Here is a 24,067-nt window from a genome sequence, read left to right as displayed (position 1 = left end):
CTCTCAGAGTCTTTCACGTGTCTTTTGCAAACTCCAGGCATGCTGTCATGTGCCTTTTTCTCAGGAGTGGCTTCCATCTGGCCACTCTCCCATAAAGTCTGGATTTGTGAAGTGCTGCAGAGATTATTGTTTTTCTGACCGTTTTCCCATCTCAAACAAGGAACTCTGTAGTTCTGTCAGAGTGGTCATTGGGTTCTTGATCACCTCCCTGACCAAGATATTTCTTGCCCAGTTGCTCAGTCTAATCGGATGGCCAGCTCGAGGAAGAGCCTGGGTCGTTCCATATTCTTTCCATTTCCTAATGATGGAGCTCACTGTGTTCTTGGGAACTTTCAACACTCTAGAAATTGTTTTATACCCTTCCGCAGATCTGTATCTCCTTACAATTCTACCTCTGAGTTCTATGGACAATTCCTTAGACTTCATGGCAGAGGTTCTGCTCTGACATGCACTGTCAACTGTGGGACCTTTATATAGAAAGGTGTTTCTTTCTAAATCACGTCCAATCAATTGAGTTGGCCACAAGTGGACTCCAATCAAGTTGTAGACATATCTCAAGGATGAACAAAGGAAATTGGATGCACCTGAGCTCAATTTGGAGTGCCATAGCAATGGGGTTGAATACTTATTGACGCAAGACGTTTCAGCTTTTCATTTTTAGGTCATCTCATGAGAGATGACCTAATAAAACCAGTCTTGATCTCCGTCCGTACCTACGTACGTCCCCATTTTTTCTTCCGATGTTCTTGATATTTGGTATGTGGGTCGATGGCGATAAGGGATTTACGAGGGTATGACCTTTGACCTGAATGAAGGTGAAGGTCAATGTCAAGGTCACTCCAAAGTTGCGAAATCGTCCATTTTCAAAATCTATCTCCTCCGCCGTTTTTGATCCGATCTTCGAAATTTCTTCGGATTCTGATAATATGGAATAATATCTAAATTTGTTTAGGCAGGTTTTTTTTAAATTCGTCCTAGTTATCGAATCAAGTGTCTTCAAAGTTGGAAAAATCGTTGATGTGATATGGTCAAAAAAATTTTGCCCGATCTTGATGAAACTTGGTATGTCGATTGGGGTTGATGAGTGATGCACGGTGGTATGACTTTAGACCTGATTGAAGGTCAATGTCAAGGTCACCGATGCTGTAAACTTGTGAAATCATCCATTGTCAAAATATCATCTGCCATTTATGACTCAGAAATGCGGTTTGATTTCTGAGGTCCGGTTTCTATCCTTTTGAAATGTTCCATAATCACAAATTATCATAAATGTTCCAAATCGACCATTTTCAAAATCTATCTCCGGATAACTCAGAAATGTAGTTTGATTTCTGAGGTTTTCTATCCTTTTTACTCCCGGGCTTTCGTCTGTACGTTGAACCAAAAGACAAGACTACATCGAAGTCATTCTAAGCCGATCAGAGATCCACATATACAGAGGTTCAGAGATGACCGTCACCCCCAACTGGGGGTAATTTTTAATTTGTAAAAATTTCTAAAATCATGTTTTCACTTTGTCACTATGGGGTATTTTGTGTAGATCGGTGACAAAAAATTTAAATTTAATCCATTTTAAATTCAGTCAGTAACAACAAAATATGACAAAAGTCGAGGGGTGTGAATACTTTTTGATGCACTGTGTACGTACACAATCGTGAATCGCATTAGGCAATATGTACTTTTTTTGTATGCAGTGTCGAGGTTCATGGAGTAGTTAGAACACACAACAGATCAGGACATAACAGAATGAAAAGAACAGCATAAAGAGACATGAGAGAGACAAGCGGACAGACAGACAGAGACACAGAGATGAATGTGTGAGTGAGAATTGAGAGGGAGAATTGTCATTAGTGAAAGACTTATTCCAAATGTTTGACCATCTTGTGATTCTACTAAGGTCTGAAGAGAGGGAAGAGGCTCCTTCCTGCCTATGAGGGATGAGGGATGTCACAGCAGAGGGTGGGGGTCATCAGCAAATCGATAATGGGGATTTTCCAGAGAATCCGAGAGATCATTGATGAAGATTAGGAATAGGACTGTTGGACTGTTTCAAGGTACAACCTTGGGGTACTCCAGCATTGACAGGGCGAGGAAATGAGAGGATCCTGTTGAGAGCCATACGTTGGCTACGCAAGTAGAGGAAGTACATAAGCCATGTGGCGAGGTGGTCTGTGATGCCATAGGCAGAGAGTTGAGAGAGCAAGGCAGGGTGCGAGACGTTATCGAATGCATGATGTGTGTCCACAAAGACAGTCTTGATCTCACGCCTGACATTGAGGGCCACAATCCATTGTTTGGAGATAGAAGCAGCATGCCCACTGCCCAGAGTAGAGTGACTGGGTCTGAATGCAACTTGATAATGTTCTTGTAATTTACTGTTTTTGCCATGTGAAACTCATATTCTTTCGTTAAGCAGACTTGTTCAAAGAATTGCATTTCACTTGCTCATTAAAGACCATTTATTTGATCAATTGAGGTTTGTTATTAGCCTCGCCAGAGGAGAGATTATTGCATTTGGGTACATCTGTTTGTTTGTTTGTCCGCACAGAACGCGAGTACGGGTTTTCTCTGCAACCACTTTTTAAGGTCATCTCTACCGAGATGACCTAATAAAGCCGGACCAAATGTCCGTCCGTACGTCCGTCAACAATTTTTCTTTCCGATCTTGATGAAACTTAGTATGTGGGTAGAGGTCGATGACTGTTGCACAACGATACAACTTTTGTCCAGGTTCAAGGTCAGGGACGAGGTCACGAGATCACGTAAGTTATAAAAATCGCCATTTTCAAAACCTATCTCGTCTGCCATTCGACAAGATATTCGGCAACTGTTTATTGGTTATGACAGTAAAAAATATTATCTTGTATCTAACCGGACAGATTTTTGAATTTCCTTCCCGTTTGATCGTCACGTGATCTGGAATATGGCCAAAAATGCCGATGCGATTCGCAAAGAAGGAAGGAAGGAAGGAGAAATGAAATATAAATATAAAACACATTTTTAGCCTTTTATATTTATACATTTTCCGCCGAAGGTGCAAAAGTTTCAAAACCCGAAATGTAAACGTCGGCATTTATTTTCAAAATATACTTTCGTGCGCGCACGCCAAAATGCCAAGTCATCTTTAACCAAACAGCGTAGTAGAACTGCGCAGTAGTCCGGTCATGGCATCTGAGCAGTGGCCAGCGTGGTTCAGATTGACTGTGGTTTCTGGGGCGAAGGTGATTGTAAAGAAGTATGTCGGCGGTATAAATTCGAGTGACTGTATTGGTGATTTAATCACGCAACATCTTGACAACGAATATTCTGGCCGAACGATTGCATCAATTCAGTGCATCAGCAGGGATGATTCGCAGGCTCCTCTCGATCGTGCCGATATCTAACATAATCACCGGCGGACATAGGGCTGCAGGCTGTGGAGCGAGGCCACGGATCCCGGATGAGGGGATAAGTGATAAATTATGCTTCATGCTTCGGGCTTTCTGATTAATATATCAATGAGTACATTCCAGTATTAATGAATTAATAATTAATGAATATGTCATACAAAATGTTTTTTCATACCTGACATGTTACTTTGTGCAGTGTCACGAAACTTCTGTGGAATTAATAATTAATGAATTTGCTAGCTCTAACGATTTTTCAAACCTCAATATCTCTATAAATACTTGACCAATTTTCATTCTGAAAGTTGCATTATAATCAGTGAAGAATAATCTACAGAATTATCATAATCTTCGAGAGCTGAGCCTATTTTTTCGTTTTTTTTCTACAACCGGAAGTGAAATGTCCCCAGAGAGTGGACGGACCGGAAAACCACGTATTGCACTTACTGGTGATTCTGATGTGTTAATCCGGGTACTAAATGAACAATACATTTTTATTAATTATGTCATTAGTAGTATTATCCTAGTGTATCTCTGTGAACTATTTCAATCTAAACGGTAAGTTTGGACTGTTTCACAGTTACCTGAACTGAACATTGAGAACTTGTGGTGTTATAGAGATGACCGTCACCCCCACAAGGGGGTAATTTTATCTTTTTAACACCTCCATCGTCACTTTCGCATTATTGCTCTGAAATCAGTCATGATTTCATGTCATGATCTGATGATGTCATCAGTCACGTGGTTTGACAGCACTATTTGTTTTTTTTTTTCATTACAAAAAAAAGAAACCTTCAAAAATCTTCGCTGAAACGGCTCAACAGATCGGGGCAGAATTTTACATGTATGACCGCCTATCCATGAGGAGCAAAACGTTCCCACCTTTGACGTCATATGTCACATGGTTCGGCAGCCACATTGGGTTTACCAGAAAACATTTTAAAATCTTTAGAACGGCTTGACAGGTCAGGTCAGGTATGGGAGCATGCGCCAGAGCAGCGCATAACTGCATCCATTTTCTACCAGCACTCCAGGGGCATCCATCTGGCCATCCCCCAGGCAGATGCCTGGCCCATATCCGTCTCCTTGAGATGCCGATCAACCTGCTGCAGCCACGAGGTGCGTGATTGGCCCATTAGCCTCCTCCTCCCACGAGTCTCCTTCGCTGAGAGAATCTAATAAGCAGGATCAGTGTCAGGAAAGCGATCCACATGTCCATACAGTCACAGCTGATGCTCTTGGATTATACAGGTAACAAATCTCATCTGAGTCTCTCTTAGCAACCGCTCGTTGGAAACAATCTGACCAGTGATAGCCACTTGAAACACCAAGGACTTAAAGACTTGGACTTTCATCCTCCTGCATAGGTACCGACAGCGCCACACCCCATGATACAGTGAATCCATGACTCCCCAGGCCCGACCCAGACATCTATTGACCTTTGGCTCCCAACATGCAGACATGAATATCACTGCCAAGGGAAGTGAATCTCTCTGTGACCTCAACATCCTCACCACAAACAGGTACAGACAAGATAGCAGTATCCAATATGTCACTGAGAGCCTGGATCTTAATTTTGACCCGGAAATCTGTAAGCTTAGTGGCCCCGACTCCTCATTCAGCACCTCAAGGGCCCCCCTTAGGATATCCAGCGTCTACACAAAGATGACTGAATCATCTGTGAAATCAAGGTCAGTGATCTTGACCTTCCCAAATAATGCACCGCAGCTTGTTCTCTCCGACATCCTCCACAAAATCCAGTCCATACAAGCACTGAAAACTGTGGGGGCCAGTACACACCCCTGACTAACTCCAGTAACAACTGGAAATAAGTCTGATATGGAACCACCACACCTCACAGCACTCTCAGTATGAGAGTATAGTTCATAAATCAGATTGATCAGTTTTGGTGGCACCCCATGATGACCGAAAATCCTCCAGAGGGCATCCCGATTGACTGAATGAAACTCTTTGCAGAGATCAACATAGGCTGTGAGCAGCCCCTGCTGAAATGCTCATCTGCATCTGGAAGACCAAGGATACAGTCAATGAATCGATCACCTCTTTGGTGTAAAGCCTGACTGCTCTGAACACTGGTGCTCAAGCAGATGGTGGCAAACCCGATGAGGAATTATCGAAGCAAAGACTTTGCCAAGCACTGAGAGCAGAGTCACCCCCGGTAGCTGTCGCAGTTCTGGTGGCACCCTTCCCTTTCCAGAGAGGGACAACAAAGCCCCTCTTCCACTCATTTGGGATGATGCCTGTGTCCCAGACAGCACAGTACTGCATGTAACGACACGAGTACAGCATTTCCACTCACCTCGCGAAATTCGACATGGATGAAACAGATCCTAGGAGCTTTACCCACTTTCAACTGGTTCAGCACAGCCTGCGTTTCCACAAATGAAAGTGGATCACAGTCGATTGGATGGTCAGCAATAGCAATAGGAATAGTGACACCCCAACATCCAACTCAACAGCTGGTGGGTCAGCCTGGTGCAGCCGCTCAAAGTAACCGGCCCTGCGAGCCTTCACTTTGGACTCGTCTGTAAAGAGCCCACCACCCTCGGCCATTCTAACTGCAGTACACTGAGGGACAGGCTTGGCAGAGCACAATGCACAAATTCCTCGAAGCAGGACAAGAATCACTTGACCACAGGCGATGCCCAACTCCTTCACAGATTCCTCGCATATAGGCCTCCTTATCCACCCTCGGCCCACGTACAGTTTTACGCCTCCTCTCCCTGAATAGCTCAGCCATGTCATTAAGCCTGGCCCTGTGACTGGTCAATGGTATCCAGTATCCCTTGGGAGACAAAGTTCTTCTTCACCAGACAGTTGGTTACAAGAAATTTACCACCAACATAAAGGATGGTTGTCTTGAAGTCTTGGGTTTTTCAGTTTTCTTTGCATTTTTTTTTTTTTGTGTGTCTTGCAGAATGAAGTGTTTTATGGTGGCCGTTGTGTAAATCTTGCCACCAACCTCCTAGAAAAAGGTAAACCAACTGCAGGACATCCGCAGACAGACAGGCACCTGATATGGAATGCCGTTCGCTCACAGGGAGCTCCTTCACCCTTTAACAGGTTTTGTTTTTAATCCTGCTGGGTGTCCATATCCATACACCTTCCTCACAACGAAACTTAGTGGGGGAGGAGAGACGGTTTAATCACTGGCACCCTGACAATGAAAAGGTTAGTACAGGTTTACATGGGACCTGTAGCATGTCACAGATCTGATCAGACCTGATCTGACAATGGACAGATAGAGGAGAGACTTCACACACGTTCCCCAAGCCTGGGGGATACCAGCGTAATCATGAATAATTGATAGGTCACATGGTCTGACAGCAATCATGGATTAAATATGTTTTAAATTTCATCCTGATTAGACGCATGGTCTGGCAGCCAGAATTATTCAAGTTTTTAAATCTGGGTTCTTTTTGATTGGCTCACCTGGAACGTAGTTCCGGGGAGCTTATGGGATGGTGTGTCGCCCATCCGTCCATCCACAAACACTTGCAACTTCTTCTCTGAAACTACACACACGATTTTGATAAGACTTGACCACAACCTTCATCACCTGGGATTACCAAAGTTTGCTCACGGCATAAAAAAAAAAAATCAGCCCCAAGGGAGTCTCGGGGCAGTTGCATCTAAAATGGGTATTTGCTTTCTTATCAGAAACTGCACACACACAATTCCAATGAAACTTGACCATAACCTTCATCGCCCGTGATGTTCAAAAGTTTGTTCATGACATTGTTATGGATTAATACTAATCCTGCATGATTGGAAATGTTCAGGTGTTCTGTGTAAAAGGCAGCTTGAATGAAATAAGTATTTTGGTTACTGTGTGAAAGGACACTTGTGCAGACAGCTGAATGCATCGGTGGCATTTCACACTGCTGGAGTGTCAACAGAACTTTGAGGACAGCTTTTGTTGAGGCTACAATGTTCGGGTAACGTGACGGCTACACTCCGACATTCAAGGTGAACGGACTGGGGGAAAGATTTGTTCTGGGACACGATGCCCCGACCCAATGATCAGGCTTTTGGTCACTCTTGGAATGCAGACTTTCTGCCGCCTGTCTTCAGAGTGACCTTGTGTTCGATACAATATAAGGTGAGCGGTGAGTGTTCGACCGGAAAGGTGGACTTGAGATGTGAACTGGAGATCCAGCTCCAGCGGATTGCTGGACATTTGGAGCGGCGAAGTGCGGTCAAGTTTGTTTTGCTAAAGTGAGCTGTGCACAGCCGGGCGGGCTGCGACGGCTTCAGGCATCTTGTAACAGAGTGTGCACATTGACCACAGACTCGAATCTAACTCATTGCATTGTTGCAGTTTTGTAACACCGCCACTCCTCCGAGGCAATGGCACCCAACATAAAGCGACCCTGAGACAGTTATATCACTCGTATTTTTTAGTTTGCCCTTTCCATATGTCGAGTGGGCAAATGGGAAAGAGGCGTTGCATAGGGCTTTTAGTTAGGTCTTCAATCCTTTATTATTTCATTTACTTCATCTCTTTATTTCTCTTTTTCTCATACACAAAGCATGCAAGAATGCACACTGAACAATAGCGATACCAAGAGCTGAGAGAGGACACAGCGGACACTCATTTGTATGCGTGCGCCATTTTCCGTTCAAACGGGGTGCCAGGACCAAACTGATGCCTCACCTCAGACCCTTACTATGCTCACCACAACACTACAACACTTACCATGACCCTTCCAAATGCCTTCTCAAAATCTCCACAACAGCCGACGTCCAATGCCTTCACCACAAACGCCACAACCACGACCAACTACTCCAATCTCTTCGCCACAATTCCACAGTTATGACCAACTACTCCAACCTCTTTGCCACAACTATGACCAACTACCCCAACCTCTTCCCCACAGCTTCGACCAACTACACTAACCTCCACCACAAATGCTACAACGCTTCCCTCACCCCTTAAAACTGCTGCAACTGCCATCAACCCTCCTGGACGCTCACCACAGTCTTTGAGGGTGTTGAAGGAACAAGGACATGAAGAGCCGAGGTGTGTCGGTGTGTAACTTGAAGCGTGAGTGCACGCTGGGGTTCATTTGAGGACGTGCGGGTAGCTCTAGGGCTTCCCTAAATAATCATGGTAGAGTGGAGTCCAGCACATGTTCGGGGCTGGAGAGCGCTCCTGAAGACCCTTGCCAAATGTTAATTACAGAGCTCCGCCGCATGGCCAGGCTCAAGGGCAACTGAAGCCATTTTCAATTCTGAAGCCTGGCAGGGCATAGGCTACTGCATGGGACAACTGCTATGCGCCAATGGGGGAGCTCGGGAATGCCTCCAGGTTCATTTGATCCGATTTTTGGCTCCTCACTCACTCAGGCTTTATAAAAGGGAGCAATTCAACTTGCTCACTCCCTCTCTCTCTCTCTCCTTCGTCCTGGTTCTGTGAGGCAGTCATCCAAGATCTCTCCTTCGTTCCAATCTCTTCAAGAGCCAATGCAACTGAGCGAAGAGGGCGGAGCAGCCAAGCGAGGTGAGCGGAGTGGAGCGAGCTGTTGGCAGGATGGGCCGGGATCACCCCCGGGTCATCGACGCTCAGTTTCGGCTGCATTCAGCAGCCAATATTCACACTTACAGACCTCTTACACATCTCCGTGAAATCTTTCTTTCATGCATCTTTTTCTCCCATCTATGTTTCGTCCCCTGAGTATGCACAAGCTAAGAGAGCATTATGAAATGGAAGACCAAGAAGGAACCTGAAGAAGTAAAGAGCAAAGATGAAGTCATCAGGAGAAACCTGGATCGGACTCGGGTTTCAGCCACAACTCCACAACCCTCAAACCCATCCAGGCACAGCCAAGTGGGCCTAACAGAAAGATTTCTGCAATAATTCACTTCTCCTGAAAGATAGATAACGAAAGAGAGGAATAGAGAGTGAAAGACATGAAAGAAAGAGAAAAAGCAAGAATTACAACGAATGAAGAGAATTGTGAAAAAAAGAATAATAATAATAACAAGAAGCGAATACTTCGATATCGCGCGGCTGGGGGCAGTAAAAGTTTAGGTTAAGAATGATGAAACAATTTTGCAGTTATAAAATTTAAATGTAGACGCTGTGAATTAGCATGCATGATGGGAAGAGTTGTGACGTTGGACAAATTTCTATTTATAGACCTCAGATCAAAGGGACGTACGCGGCAATAAGTGTGACAGGAGACACAGGACAGAATAGCCAATTACATAACAGCGCGATGTCGCCGCACTGCAATAACAACTACAACTGCCATTTTATAACTGCTGGCAGTGATGACCGGGTACCCAGACGTCCGCCTTTGATACAACGTGAGACTTTCTGGAGATGACAGTCGCAAAGTTTAGCTTCGATAGGATAAGTGGTTCCAGAGAAAACATGATTTAAGAGTGATACAAATACAGCCCTGCTTCGATACAGCGTGGGACTGACGAGTTACGAACTGGGCAGCACAAAGTGTTCAATCTAATCATTACGTATGGAGTCGGCCCTTTTTCCTGGGGACATTGGCGGTATTGATTGAATGGCTATTCCTGTCCCCTCAAACGCTTTCAGGTGCAGCCAAGTGAGCCTTCTGGAAAAAACAACAAATATCTAAAAGTTCTCAGATTCAAATAATTAAATATTTCTGGCTGCCAAACCGCATGGCCGATCGGGTTGAAAATTTAAAGCTACGTTTCAAATGTTGGCTAGATTATAGTTGTGAAGTTTCGCATATATTTAAGTAGCGGTTCCAGAGAAAACATTAATTAATATTTATCCTTCAATCCAACATGGCTGCCAAAACATGAGGCCGATCCAGTTGAAATTTAAACACTTCATTCTGCAAGTCTGCTGCATCATCTCTCTGAAGTTTCACATTTATTGATGTAGTAGTTCCAGAGTAAACATTAATTAATATTTTCCCTTCAATCCAATATGGCTGCCAAACGATGTGCAGTACATCAAAAGGGGGAGAGAACTTTTTGTTCGTCATGGAGAGGCAGTCATACATGTGGAATTTCACCTCGATCTGTTCAGCCGTTTCAGAGAAGAAGTCTTTTAAAGTTATTAATTTTCAATCCAATATGGCTGCCGTGCCATGTGCCCTATTACAACATAAATTTAAATTCTCCATCTAATGGGGAAGTGGATTCTGCTTGTTAAGTTTCGTGTTGATCGGACAAGATGCGTTTTTCGATCCAAGATGGCCTCCAAACCTTGTGACTTGTGACATCATAATTTTTACCCTCTTGCAGGCATGGGGGTAGATTATATTTGCCAAGTTTCACTTCGATAGGTTATGTGGTTCCAGAGAAAACATTATTTAATATAATTCTTGAATCCAACATGGCTGCCAAACCATGTGACCTATCAATAAGAAATTAACAAACACATTCACTACTCGTGTGCAATATGTTTGTGAAGTTTCCCCTTGATCTGACCAGCCATTCTGGAGAAGAGGATGTTTGAAGTTTTTAGGGTAAATTCAATATGGCTGCCAAACCATGTGACCTATCAATTAGAAATTAACAAACTTGTCAAAAGATGTATTGGGGAAAGTGTGTATGAATTTTTGCCTCAATCTGTGCAGCCATTCTGGAGAAGATTTTTAAAATGTATTAATTTTCAATCCAAGATGGCTGACGAACCATGTGACTGATGACATCATAAATTTATATTCTGCTTCCAATCGTGTCGTGGAAAACGTGTATGAAGTTTCGTGTTCATCGGATCAGGTGCGTTTTTCACAATATATTTTTTTTTCTACGGTGAATTGTTATGTCGATGATGCTCAAGAAATTTCAGATTCTTTTCCTATGCAGCGTTGTACTTGATGAATTTTCACCGGGATACAGCATCACTGATGACGTTACAAAAAATCACCCCTCTTCCCCATTGGGAGGTCATTACAATGTATGAAGTGAAATATTTTTCCATTGCACCGTTTCAGAGATACAGGTCCAAAGTTTATCGTTTTTTTTCAAGATAGCGCCCATACCACGTGACCTATGACGTCACAATTATCAATTAAGTTTGCTATCAAAAAAGATACATACGATGGTGAAAAATTTGTGTCGATCGGACTTACCGTTCCTGAGAAAATGATTTTTAAAGCAAAAGAACCCACAAATTGCCGGCAGAAAAAGAATAAGAAATATGATAAAAACAGAAGAAAAACAATAGGTTACCCAGTCCATTTGACTGGGTACCTGAACTAGAACTGCCACTTTATAACTGCTGGCAGTGACGACCGGGTACCCAGACGTCCGCCTTTGATGCAACGTGAGACTTCCTGGAGATGACAGTCGCAAAGTTTTGCTTCGATGGGATAAGTGGTTCCAGAGAAAACATTCTTTAATAGTGATACAAATACAGCCCTGCTTCGGGACAGCGCGGGAAAGACGAGTTACGAACCAGACAGCACAGTGTTCAATCTCGTTCTTACGTATGCAGTTAGCCCTTTTTTTTCCTGGGGACATTGTCGGTATCAATTGAATTGCTTTTCCTGTACCCTCAAACGCATTAAGGTGCAGCCAAGTGAGCCTTCTGGAAAAAAAAAAACAAATCTAAAAGCTCTCAGATTCAAAATAATTAAATAATTCCAGCTGCCAAACAATGTGGCCGATCGGGTTGAAATTTAATACTTTCATTCCACATTGCGGTTAGATTATAATTGTGAAGTTTCACATATATTGACGTAGTGGTTCCAGAGTAAATATTACTTCATATTTCCCCTTCAATCCAACATGGCTGCCAAACCATGAGGCCGATCGAGTTTAAATTTAAACCATTCATTCCACATGAGTGCGCCATCATTTCTGTGAAGTTTCACATTTATTGAATCAGCAGTTCCAGAGTAAACATTAATTAATATTTTCCTTCAATGCAATATGGCTGTCAAAGGATGTGTTGTTCATCAAAAGGGAGGCGGGGCGGGAAAACATTTTGTTCGTCATGGAGAGGTGGTCATACATGTGGAGTTTTACCTCAATCTGTTCAGCCGTTTCAGAGAAGAAGACTTTTAAAGTTATTAATTTTAAATCCAATATGGCTGCCATACCATGTGACCTATTATAACATAAATTTAAATTCTCCCTCTAATGGGGAAGTGGATCATGCTTGTTAAGTTTTGTGTTGATCAGACAAGGTGTGTTTTTCTATCCAAGATGGAGGCCAAAGCATGTGACTTGTGACATTATAATTTTACCATGTATGCAGACATTGTTGTTTATGATATTTGCCAAGTTTCACTTCGATAGGATTTGTGGTTCCTGAGAAAACATTATTCAATATAATTATTGAATCCAACATGGCTGCCAAACCATGCGACTTTTCAATTAGAAATTAACAAACTGAAATTCACTGCTCGTGTGCAATACTTATGTGACGTTTCCCCTTGATCTGACCAGCTGTTCTGGAGAAGAAGATGTTTGAAGGTTTTAGGGTAAATTCAATATGGCCACCAAACCATGTCACCTATCAATTATAAATTAACAAACTTGTGAAAGGATGTCTTGGGGAAAGTGTGTGTGAATTTTTGGCGGAATCTGTCCAGCCGTTCTGGAGAAGAAGATTTTTTAAATTTATTAATTTTCAATCCAAGATTGCTGACGAACCATGTGATCGATGACATCATAAATTTACATTCTGCCTCCAATCCTGCATTGGAACACGTGAGTGAAGTTTTTTGTTAATCGGATAAGGTACATTTTTCTATCCAAGATGGCTGCCAAAGCATGTGACTTCTGACGTCTTAGTTTTTACCATGTGTGCAGACATGATGGAAGATGATGGTTGCAACTTTTCGCTTCGATAGATTAAGCAGTTCCAGAGAAAACATTTAATATTTGTCTTAAATCAAACATGGCTGCCAAACCATGTGACCGATCAATTATTTGTTAACAAACTTGTGGAAGGATGTCATGGGGAATGTGCGTGTAAAGTTTCGCCTCAATCTGTTGAGCCGTTCTGTAGAAGAAGATGTTTGAATGTTTTAGGGTTAATTCAATATGGCCACCAAACCATGTGACCTATCAATTAGAAATTAACAAACTTGTGAAAGGATGTCTTGGGGAAAGTGTGTGTGAATTCTTCCCTCAATCTGTCCAGCCGTTCTGGAGAAGATTTTTAAAATTTATGAATTTTCAATCCAAGATGGCTGACGAACCATGTGACCTATAATGTCATACATTTACATTCTGCCTCCAATCCTGCAGTAGAATACGTGTGTGAAGTTTCGTGTTAATTGGATAAGGTGCGTTTTTCCATCCAAGATAGCTGCCAAACTATGTGACTTGTGATGTCATAATTTTTACCATGCGTGCATACACAATGATGGATGATAGTTGCAAATTTTCGCTTCGATAGATTAAGCAGTTCCAGAGAAAACATTATTTAATATTTTTCTTAAATCCAACATGGCTGCCAAACCATGTGACCTATTAATTATTCATTAACAAACTTGTAAAAGGATGTCATGGGGAATATGCGTGTAAAGTTTCGCCTCAATCTCTTCAGCCGTTCTGGAGAAGATGTTTGAGGGTTTTAAGGTAAATTCAATATGGCCACCAAACCATGTGACGTATCAATAAGAAATTAACAAACTTGTAAAAGGGTGTCGTGGGGAATGTTCTTGTGAAGTTTCGCATCAATCTCTTCAGCCCTTCTGGAGAAGATGTTTTTAATTATTAAAAAAAAAAAAACAAGATGGCTGCCGAACCAAGTCACCTATGACGTCACAATATATTTTTTTTCGACAGTGAATTGTTGTGTCGATGATGCTCAAGATATTTCAGATTTTTCCTCTGCAGTGTTGTACTTGACGAATTTTTCACCGGGATACAGCATCACTGATGACGTCACGAAAAATCTCCCCTCTTCCCCATTGGGAGGTCATTACAATGTATGAAGCGAAATATTTTTCCATTGCACTGTTTCAGAGATACAGAGGTCCAAAGTTTATCGGTTTTTTTCAAGATGGCGCCCGTACCACGTGACGTAAATTTAGTGTCGATTGGACTTACCGTTCCCGAGAAAATGATTTTTAAAGCGAAAGAACCCACAAATTGCCGGTGGAAAAAGAAAAATAATAAATGATAAATAATAAACAGAAGAAAAACAATAGGTTCCCCAGTCCATTTGACTGGGTACCCTAATAAAAAATAAATAGAAGAAAAACAACAGGTTACCCAGTCCATTTGACTAGGTACCCTAATAAAAAATAAACAGAAGAAAAACAATAGGTTACCCAGTCCATTTGACTGGGTACCCTAATAAAAAAATAAACAGAAGAAAAACAATAAGTTACCCAGTCCATTTAACTGGGTACCCTAATATAATAATCGTTTAAAAAAATATGTGAAGGGAACAAAGATGTCAGGAAGAACCCAGACAGATAGATTTCAACAGTTACTCCCCAGGCTGATTCACACCTCTCACACCTTCCTCTTACATCATGCTGCCCTGCATTTGCACTTCTCACTTCCACAGCGCAGACATCCTCATTTTTAGATCCTCGTGGAGGATCTCTAAGTCTTACTCACGTTGTTGTTCTTCATCTTCTTCTTGTGGACTTTTTTGTTTCACAGCCTACAGTTTTCATCGAAACTTCCTGAAAGTTTCCTGAAAGTGGTGAGCAGGGCAGGGTGCCAGACCATATTGAAGGCACTCTATATGTCTCAGGATATCGCTCGGATTTCCTGTCTGGCATTGAGGGCTTCCATCCATTGTTGGGAGAGCAGAAGCAGCATATCCAGGGTAGAGCGACCTGGTTTGAATGCAAAATGATGTTTGGAAATCAGGCCATTAAAGAAGAGGAAAGAATTAATGTCTGAAGCGATGATGGATTCCATAACCTTGCTGATGATTGGGAGAAGGCTGATTGGTCTGTTGTTGCAGGGATCTGTTTTTGCATCTTTTTTATGCAGGGCAGTAACGTTTGCTGGGTGAATATTCAGAGGGTGAATAGAATCGAGAGAGGGTGAGCAAGAGCAGCAGAGCAGGTTTTTAGGACACGTGGGCTGATGTCGTCTGGACCGGTTGCAGAATCTGAGTTGAGGTTTGACAGCAAGCTTGTCAGGACTCCAGGGACAGCTGAGTGTGACTGGGTAAGGTGGGTACAGAAAGCGATGGGTTTGGGACACAAGATTTAGAAGCAAACACAGATTTTAGGCATTCAGCCTTTTCACGTGCAGTGTCAGCTGTGCTGCCATTTGAGAAAAGAGAGGGGATGGAGGGGTATCATACACCAGAAACAGACTTAACGAAATGCCACCAGGATTTGGAGGAGGGAGACAGGTTTGAGAGTTCAGACTTGAGATAAGAAAGATGTTTTCTGGCTCTCCTAAGGTTAGACACACTTGTTTCAAGCTCTGTGGAAGGAACTGACATTGCCTTCAGTTTGATTAGCTTTCCATAAGGTGAAGGCAAGTTGTTTCAGGACAACTGCCGAGCCACAAGCTTCAGCGTACCATGGGCGAGAGGAAGGGAGGGACAACTGAAGACGAGAGGGGATAAATCTGTGCATGAGAGAGAGCAAGTTTCTATGAAAGAATTCCCAGGATGAGTTGGTGTCACTGGAAGTAGAGATGGGAGTCCAGTCTCAAGGTTTGAGGGGTGCTTGAAGTCCCTGTCAGTCAGCTTAAGTGAAATGCCAGACTCTATGGCACTGAGGTGGTTCACCAATAACAGCCAGAGAGATGTCTACTTTGACAAGCACGTGGTCAGAAGAACCAATTGGAGCGGAGTAAGAACAGCAGACATTTTCAGGGAAATTGGTCAAAATCAGATCCAGAAGAGGTGGAGTACCATTGGTTGAGATCCAGGTCAGGAAGTTGACAGATTGTATCAGCCCAATGAGTCACAAAAGACTTTTGCTGAAGTGCCATGGCAGGTGAGAGAGATACCCACACGCAGTTAACTGGCATGATGACAATTGAAGTCACCACAGATGAGGAAGAGAGAGTTGGGATGAGTGGATAAAAGTTATTTCATGTTTTCAGAGAGCGGGAAGTAAATGGAGTTATCACTGTTTGGTGGACGGTACATACACAAATAAACATGAGGTGGGAGTGGAGGGGAAGCCATAGCCAGAGGTATTCCTGGGGGTGTTGGGAAGTGAGGGCAGTGCATGGAGAGTGAGGAATATAATTTTTGATAAAGAGAGCAACTCCGCCACCAGGACGAGGCTCAGGTTTATCACACCGGAGGAGGGAGTAACCAGGGAGAGAAACTCAGGAGTCAGAAATGTCTTGACAGAGGAAAGTTTCTGTTAAGCTGATTATGTCTGGTTTGTCAGTTGCAACCTGTATGGAGAGATCAGTCATGTTCGAGTGAAGGCCTCGGATATTTGAGGTCCACACCGTAAAGGAAGAGGAAGGGGAGGGGGAGAGTAGGTCAGGATAGTTATTGAATAAGTGTGGGGGTTGATTGCAGAAGAGCTTTGGGAGAGGGCCGGATGAGGAAAAAAGGCTCGGTGGTGATGGGTTGAGGTGTTGTGGGAAGTAATAATAAAGGGGGCAGAGAGCAGTTGAAGATTTGAGGAGGTGGAAAAGAGAGGCTGGGGGAAGGAGGCACCTTTGTGGATGTGAAGAGGGGAAACTTTGGGAAGGGGGAGTGAGGGGAAAAATTGGAGGGAGAAGGGTGAGAGGGGAGAGTTGAGGGAGAAGGGTGAGAGGGGAGAGGTGAGGGGGAAAGAGTGTGAAGGATGCTTTGCGAGGAAGGGGTGAGAGAGAAGCTTTGAGAGGAAGAGGAGACAATGAGAGCAGGCAGAGCCAAGGTGCAGGAAGGCAATGGGACAGGGGTAGTATGAGAATTGGTGGAGATATGGTGAAGAAGGGAGGTGGCAGGGGGATGTACAAGATTTGAGTGGTTGGGAAGAGGTCTGCTGAGAGGGAGGAAGGAGCATGTTTTTGGTGATGAGTGTACTGATTGAGAGAGAGTGAGATATCTATTAGGTTAGAATGGAGCCCACAGACATGAGAACATTACACACTTTGGGACAACAGCAGGAGCTGATACTAAAGCAGAACCGCCACTGTCACTCAAACATCTAACGCTGATGGAGGAAAATATATTGCTTAAATTATAAATGTACCCACAGTTCTTGCTTTATAAATAAATTGCTTTTATTGTGAATGTACCCATAATTCATCCTGTCTTTTCCTCCATTGGTCCAGCATGGTCCTGTACGTAGTTAGCTGGGTAGTTTTAACCCACATAATTTGCTGTTATGAGCTGGTGCCTACTCACAGCTCCGCTTGGTTGCATCTGATTCGGTTAGGTAACCAGAGTACGCATTGAGGGCACAAGACCCCCCCACCCCCTTTGGTATGGCCATCCACACGTAAAGTATCACGCAAAGTTGTGAAACCCTGCTGGATTGGCAGAACCAATCGGTGCTCGTAGTTGCTCAGCAACCCACTGGTGTGCAGAGTTATCTGTGCTAGGTGGCCTCAGGGCCGGGTGTTTGGGAGGAACGAGAGCGCTTCCCCTCATGACGAAACTTAAATCCCAGATCCATAACAATATTGTTGCAGAGATAACCCTCAATAATTTTCAAAGTTGAAAGATGGCAAAAAGTTCCACCAGAAATGACCCAATACCAAATTTTGAGGTAAATTTTTTCCCCGTTTTGATATATGTAACCCAAAGTCCCAGCCCCCAGGGAAATGAACCGCGGGTCAAATCCAAAAAAATTGTTACACATTTCATGCACCGCTCAATGTTGATTTCACATACAAAGTTTCATTAAAAAATATGTTGAAGAACGTGCCCGTAATTGCATTTTTCGGTACTTGACCTTTTGACCCCGCGCCAAATGCCGAGGCCAAAAATGATACTGCTCTTGCACATTCTTGCCATGTGGTGACGATTACTACCAAATTTGAATTTCTGCACAACCGTTTAGGAGATAAAATGACGGACATATATGGACAGACAAATGGAGCCGATTACAATATCCCCGGTTTTTTCAAAAAGCGTGGGAATAACAAGTAAAAAAAAGACATAAATGTCATAGCCCCCATTGTTTTTGTAATTTTTCTTTATGGAGTGAAATGGCGAGCCCACATTGACGTAAACTAAAATGGCCTCCAGGCCACCAGTCAGCCATCTTTGATCAGATCGCAAAATAAAGTTAGTAGCAAGTGTATGCCATTGTGTACTGTGCTTGTGCCAAGATTGAAGAAAATCGAAACATGCATGTCAGAAAAATTGTTGGGGATGCATTTAAGTAACAAAATGGGCGCCAGTCGGCCATCTTGGATCTGATCTCGAAAAAAAAAAATGATGTGCATATGTTAGCCATCATTGGTTATCTGTGTGCCGGGTTTAAACAGCATCAATAAATGCAAGTCCGAGAAATGGCTCAACATCGGGATTTTTTTTTTTTACAACTAAAATGGCCATCAGTCGTCCATCTTGGATCGGTTGTCGAAAAAAAAAATTATGTGCATATGTATACCATCAGGTGTTGTCTTTGTCCCAAGTAGAAATAACATTGGTCCATATATGTCTGAGATATGATTGCAGACGCACGCGCTCACGCGAAAATCAAGACCAAATCCATAAGCCCCCATTTCAGACGAAGTCCAACGGGGGCTAATAAACAAAAAATACCTCAATGTGTTGTTTATAAAGGTAAGAAACATTCCAAATATAGGCAACAATAACAATATTTCACCTCAATATGACTGGATTGCCCTTTTGCCTTGTTCTTGTGTTTCAACTTTTGTGATAAACTTTCATTGAAGTTGTGTGTGTCGTTTCAGAGAAGTTGAAAGTTTATGGGAAACGGACGGAAAATCGACTAGCTTTCCCACAAGCTCCCTGGATGGAACTACGTTCTAAAGCTAAATGATCAGGTATCATAAAAATCATGTGTGGTTTTGGAAAAGACAGTAAAAAACCTTTTTTGGGAGGTTAAACCCCCCGCGGTCCTCCTTAGACCCTGATTTTCAGTTCAGCTGGAACGTAGTTCCGGGGAGCTTATGGGATGGTGCGTCGTCCGTCCGTCCAGAAACACTTGCAACTTCTCTGGAACTACACACACGATTTTGATGAAACTTGACCACAACCTTCATCACCCGTAATGTACCAAAGTTTGTTCACGGCATTAAAAAAAATTGTGGTTTAAGTGGGTGTCCGGGGGGGGTATTGCCCCCAAAATATACATTTGCTTTCTTCTCCGAAACAAAACACACAAATGTGATAAAACTTGAACACAACCTTCATCACCCGTAATGTACCAAAGTTTGTTCACAGCATTCAACTTCTCCAAATTTCAGGTCATGAAAATTGAGGATTTTAAAAATTTCACTGAAGTTGTTGACCTTTGGCCTATTTTGACCTCAGAAATAATGGCTGGTTGAATTCAGTGACAAGAAATGCAAACCCTGTTCAAATTTCAAGTGAATCAGATGAAAATTGATTTTAGAAATTTTACAAACTTGTTGACCTTTGGTCTATGTTGATGTTTTGACCTTAAATGAATAAGCTTATTGCTTATTATCAACTCCACCCTTTAGTAAAGTTTCGTGAAGATCGGTTTAAAATTGTGACCTGTCGGTGATTGACCTACAAATAGACAGGAATGAAAACATCACCTCTGTCCACCTCCGGTGGGCTTAGCGGAGCTAATAACAATGCTTTACCGCCATCTGATTCAATTTGCCTTTCTTCTGATACTTCTTCCTCTTCTTTTTGCCTTGAAAGCACCACATTTTCAAAAAATTGAATCAATCGGAATCTGAAAAAAAAGAAAAAAGAATTATACTTCAAGTATGGAAGAACATTCTCAATTATTTTCAAAGGTCCATTTCACAGATATTTATAAAAGCTCAATTTCACAACATGTCTTTTCTTTTCTGTTTGTTCCTTCATATAATTAATTGGGCAATGAAGCGATGGGTGGACTCCACTCAGATGTATGTACGTGCGTAATTATAACATATATGTATACACACACCAACATGGATCAGCTGGCAACGCTCGCCTTACCACATACAAACGTCACTACAGTGGCACAAGCACTGACACATTATTAAACACACGTCACCACCAAATTATTAAATACACCTCACCGCCATATCATTCAAAATATACCACCACGTAACAGCCACATCATTTTACACACCTCACTGCCACGAAACCACCACATCATTAAAAACACCTCACGATGCATCGCTTTTGAGACAGGCTTGTTTTTACTGAGGATAAGTGCAGTGAAGCATTTTTTGGCAAATTTGTCATCTTCGTGATTAATTACATTTTTTTATAAACAATTGAAATTGAAGATTTAAGTTTGAAAAACAAATTCCCTTGGGACACGAACACACACTAACACACACTAACACACACACTGGAAACTGAGTTAGTAATTGAATTCATAATAATGTAAAAATGCAAATTAACTTAGTGCTTTGGGAAAGAATTTAATAAATATATGCTGGTAAAACTAGGAGAGGGCAGAATACACACATTCCGTAAACAACCTTGCCAAAGCTTATCTGTCTGATGACCATCTCCCCCCCCCACACCCCCCCATACACACACACACACACACACACACACACACACACACACACACACACACACACACACACACACACACACACACACACACACACACACACACACACACACTTCTGGGACTATAAGCAAGCTTCAAAACAGACAAATTTAAATTTATCCTTCCATGTTGCAATTTTAAAGTCCACAAAGTTCCATCTGTTATCCAGACACACCCTGGTAAAACTGTATATAGTAGCACAATATTCGATGTAGAGTCAAGTATTCGGTTTGCAACGGTGTTGAGAGTCGGAGCCTTCCTCTTGTGCACAAGAATGTCTTTTATTCCACTGAATAAACAGCTTGTATTGAACGAAAGGTTTTTCTGTCTTCAGGTGGCTAGAATTGCTACCACAGAATAGGCAACGAGGATGGGATTGACAGCCTCCGTCCGAGGAGAGGGGCTTCTGTCTGGTGATAAGTGAACACTGGCGAAGCCAAAAGTGAGAGATCTCTGCTGGAGAACCTGTTCCCACCAGGCAGATTACCCACCTCTCCGCGGATGTTGCGCAGTCACGAACCAAAAATTTAAAGAAGGTAAGGATATATACAAAGCTGTTTGTTGAGTGAAATAAAAGACTTTTGGGGTTTTCGTTGGGGTAATTAGACGGTCTCAACCAATAAGGGAAAATTAAAGGGAATAAGAGAATATTCCTTAAAGACAGGATAACATCTTGGTATGTTTTATTGAAAACGCCGAGTCACAAGGTGGAGGGGAGAAGCATTGTGCAGAAGAGTTGTTGAAAAGCCAACTTCAACCTTTACTTGGGAAGTCCAGCAATCAGTTCCTGCATTGCGTCATTTTCCATGCTGCGAGGGGAGTAACGGTTGGAGCGACGGGATATGTCTGCACAAAGCGAGAGGATATGTATATATGAATACACATAAATACAATATCAATATCAATATATATATATATATATATATATATATATATATATATATATATATATATATATATGTATATACATGAGGTCCGGCGATGAGGAGTGATGTAAGCGACATTTTTTAATGATATGATGATGACAGGCTCGGATGATAGGGGAAGGATTAAAATAGTACGCTATGGCATAAACTCCAAAATGGCCGATGTGGCCCTTGCATCACTCCTCGCGGCACCTCATATATTGAAATATATGTATATATACATATACATGCCTGGTTTTAGCGCAGTGGTTAGGGCAGCGGCTTGGGATCCAAAAGGTCCTGAGTTCAAGCCCCGTTAAGCCACTGAATTAATACACCAGGGGGTTGACTCAGCCTGTCATCCTTCCGAGGTCGGCGAAATGAGTACCAGTATACTGGGCCGGTGTATACCCCGGTTAAAATAGGTGTACCATATCCCTGTGCCGTAAGAGGCGACCAGGGTTGCGTCAGGAAGGGCATCCGACGTAAAACATGTGCCAAATCACTATGCGGATCATACGGATGATCCGCTGTGGCGACCCCGAACGGGAGCAGCCGAAAGAAGAAGAAGAAGATGCATATATACATATACATACATACATATACATATGTATATATACATATACATACATATATATACATATATACATATAAATATATACATGCATATGGAGAAACACATATATATATATATATATATATATATATATATATATATATATATATATATATATATATATATGTGTGTGTATATATACAAACATTATATATGTGTGTATAAGTTGGATCTTTAACATCCACCAACTAATGCCAGCAGACGGGTTGCCCAGTTTAACGTCCATCCGAGAGACGGCACACATATTGATGAATCTCCCTGCTCGTGAAACACCAGGATGAAAGTTTATTGCATGGTCGGGATTCAAACCCAGACTTGACAGCTGACAGGTGAGTGTACGTACCTCAAGGTGTAGGCAATCCTTCCAGCCCGATCAAAATTTTTGCATCGACGTGAAAAAGGCAGATATGAAAATCCACAAGAAGGTCTGAACTTCAATTCCAGCATAAAACACAAGAAGCCAGAATTCAAACCTAAAATAAAAGTTTAATTATGAAAGCTGGTGATGTTATTCTCATTCATGTTCTACGTGTGCCTTTTCTCTGACCTTCTGATTGATAAAGGGCAGCAGTGATGAGCTTGACCTGTCAGTCCAACTGGCCCACACCGACACAGAACTTGATTATTGCAGCTTCCTTAGAATACATGGAATGTTCTGGAGGGTGGTCGTTCTTGTTGTGATGTGTACAGGGAGTTGCCACCAAATATGATCTGGAGAGGGGATTTGCTATTACGAGGTCAATAGGGGGTTTGTTTCGTTATCCTCTCCCCCAAACAGTGGGCACGGGGATTTGCAATCCCTTGGGTGTCTCTCTGTCGAGGTGATCACGTTTTTTTCTTGTTTGTTTATTTTTTTTTAACCATTTAAGATTTATCATCAAATTTTAAAACGAGCCTTCATTATGAGGATATGGAGAACACCGGCTCATCAAATTTATCATCGTTTTCATCAAATTTACTTCAAGTACAAAGCCGACATCGATGGGCTTTGGCTTTTGAGATGCTTTCCAGTTGTATGATCTCTAAGAGAGGTTAACTCATAGTTAACATCACTAATCAGTAAAACCATCCAAATCATGTTCCTCCCCTTCCACCACATTAATGATGGTCACAAGACCCCACCTATCAAAAACAAAGTCACAAGAATAAATGATCACATTCTAGTTAAAACTACGAGTTATTTAAAGAGAGTTAGAATAATAGATGATCACATTCTAGTTAATTTTAAAACAGAGTGCAGGGTCGATGAACGCTGTTCTTGAAGCACCCTTCAAAATTGGCTTCATAGTTCTTCTTCATGCACCTGCGTTGCCAATTAAACCTGGAACACAAAGCACGTTGAGTGGGGACTGTACTTGGTAAATAGACTGCAAACATTTAACTGAAATGACTGACATTTGATGTAATTTATTATTATTATTGTTATTTTTGTCCAGAGTCCACCCTTGGCTGACACCTCCAGATTCTTCTTCTTCTTCCTGCTTCTGGCAGCTTGGTTACCGGGTAGTTATCATTTTGTTGGGACGTGACTACACTGCTGATGCTGTGCCTCTACATGAGTACACTGTTATCAGAGACCGGATAATC

General features: G+C 42.3%; 1 long non-coding RNA gene across 1 annotated transcript in view; it reads left to right on the top strand.

Annotated features, from left to right (window-relative positions):
• The window catches only part of LOC147029015 (uncharacterized), a 26,164-nt gene continuing 2,097 nt past the window's right edge, over positions 1–24,067 (top strand). Inside the window, exons 1-3 of the long non-coding RNA XR_015056773.1 lie at positions 1–19,253; positions 21,294–21,495; positions 23,917–24,067. The exon at positions 23,917–24,067 is cut by the window's right edge and continues 2,097 nt beyond it. This is a non-coding gene — a long non-coding RNA (uncharacterized LOC147029015). The remainder of the gene's footprint in view (positions 19,254–21,293; positions 21,496–23,916) is intronic.

This window comes from Eptatretus burgeri, chromosome 4, assembly GCF_056783735.1.
Source record: "Eptatretus burgeri isolate ZD-2024b chromosome 4, Ebu_testis_v1, whole genome shotgun sequence".
NCBI lineage: Eukaryota > Metazoa > Chordata > Myxini > Myxiniformes > Myxinidae > Eptatretus > Eptatretus burgeri.
Note: the sequence above shows the minus strand (reverse complement) of the source record. Positions and strands in the feature narration are given on the sequence as shown.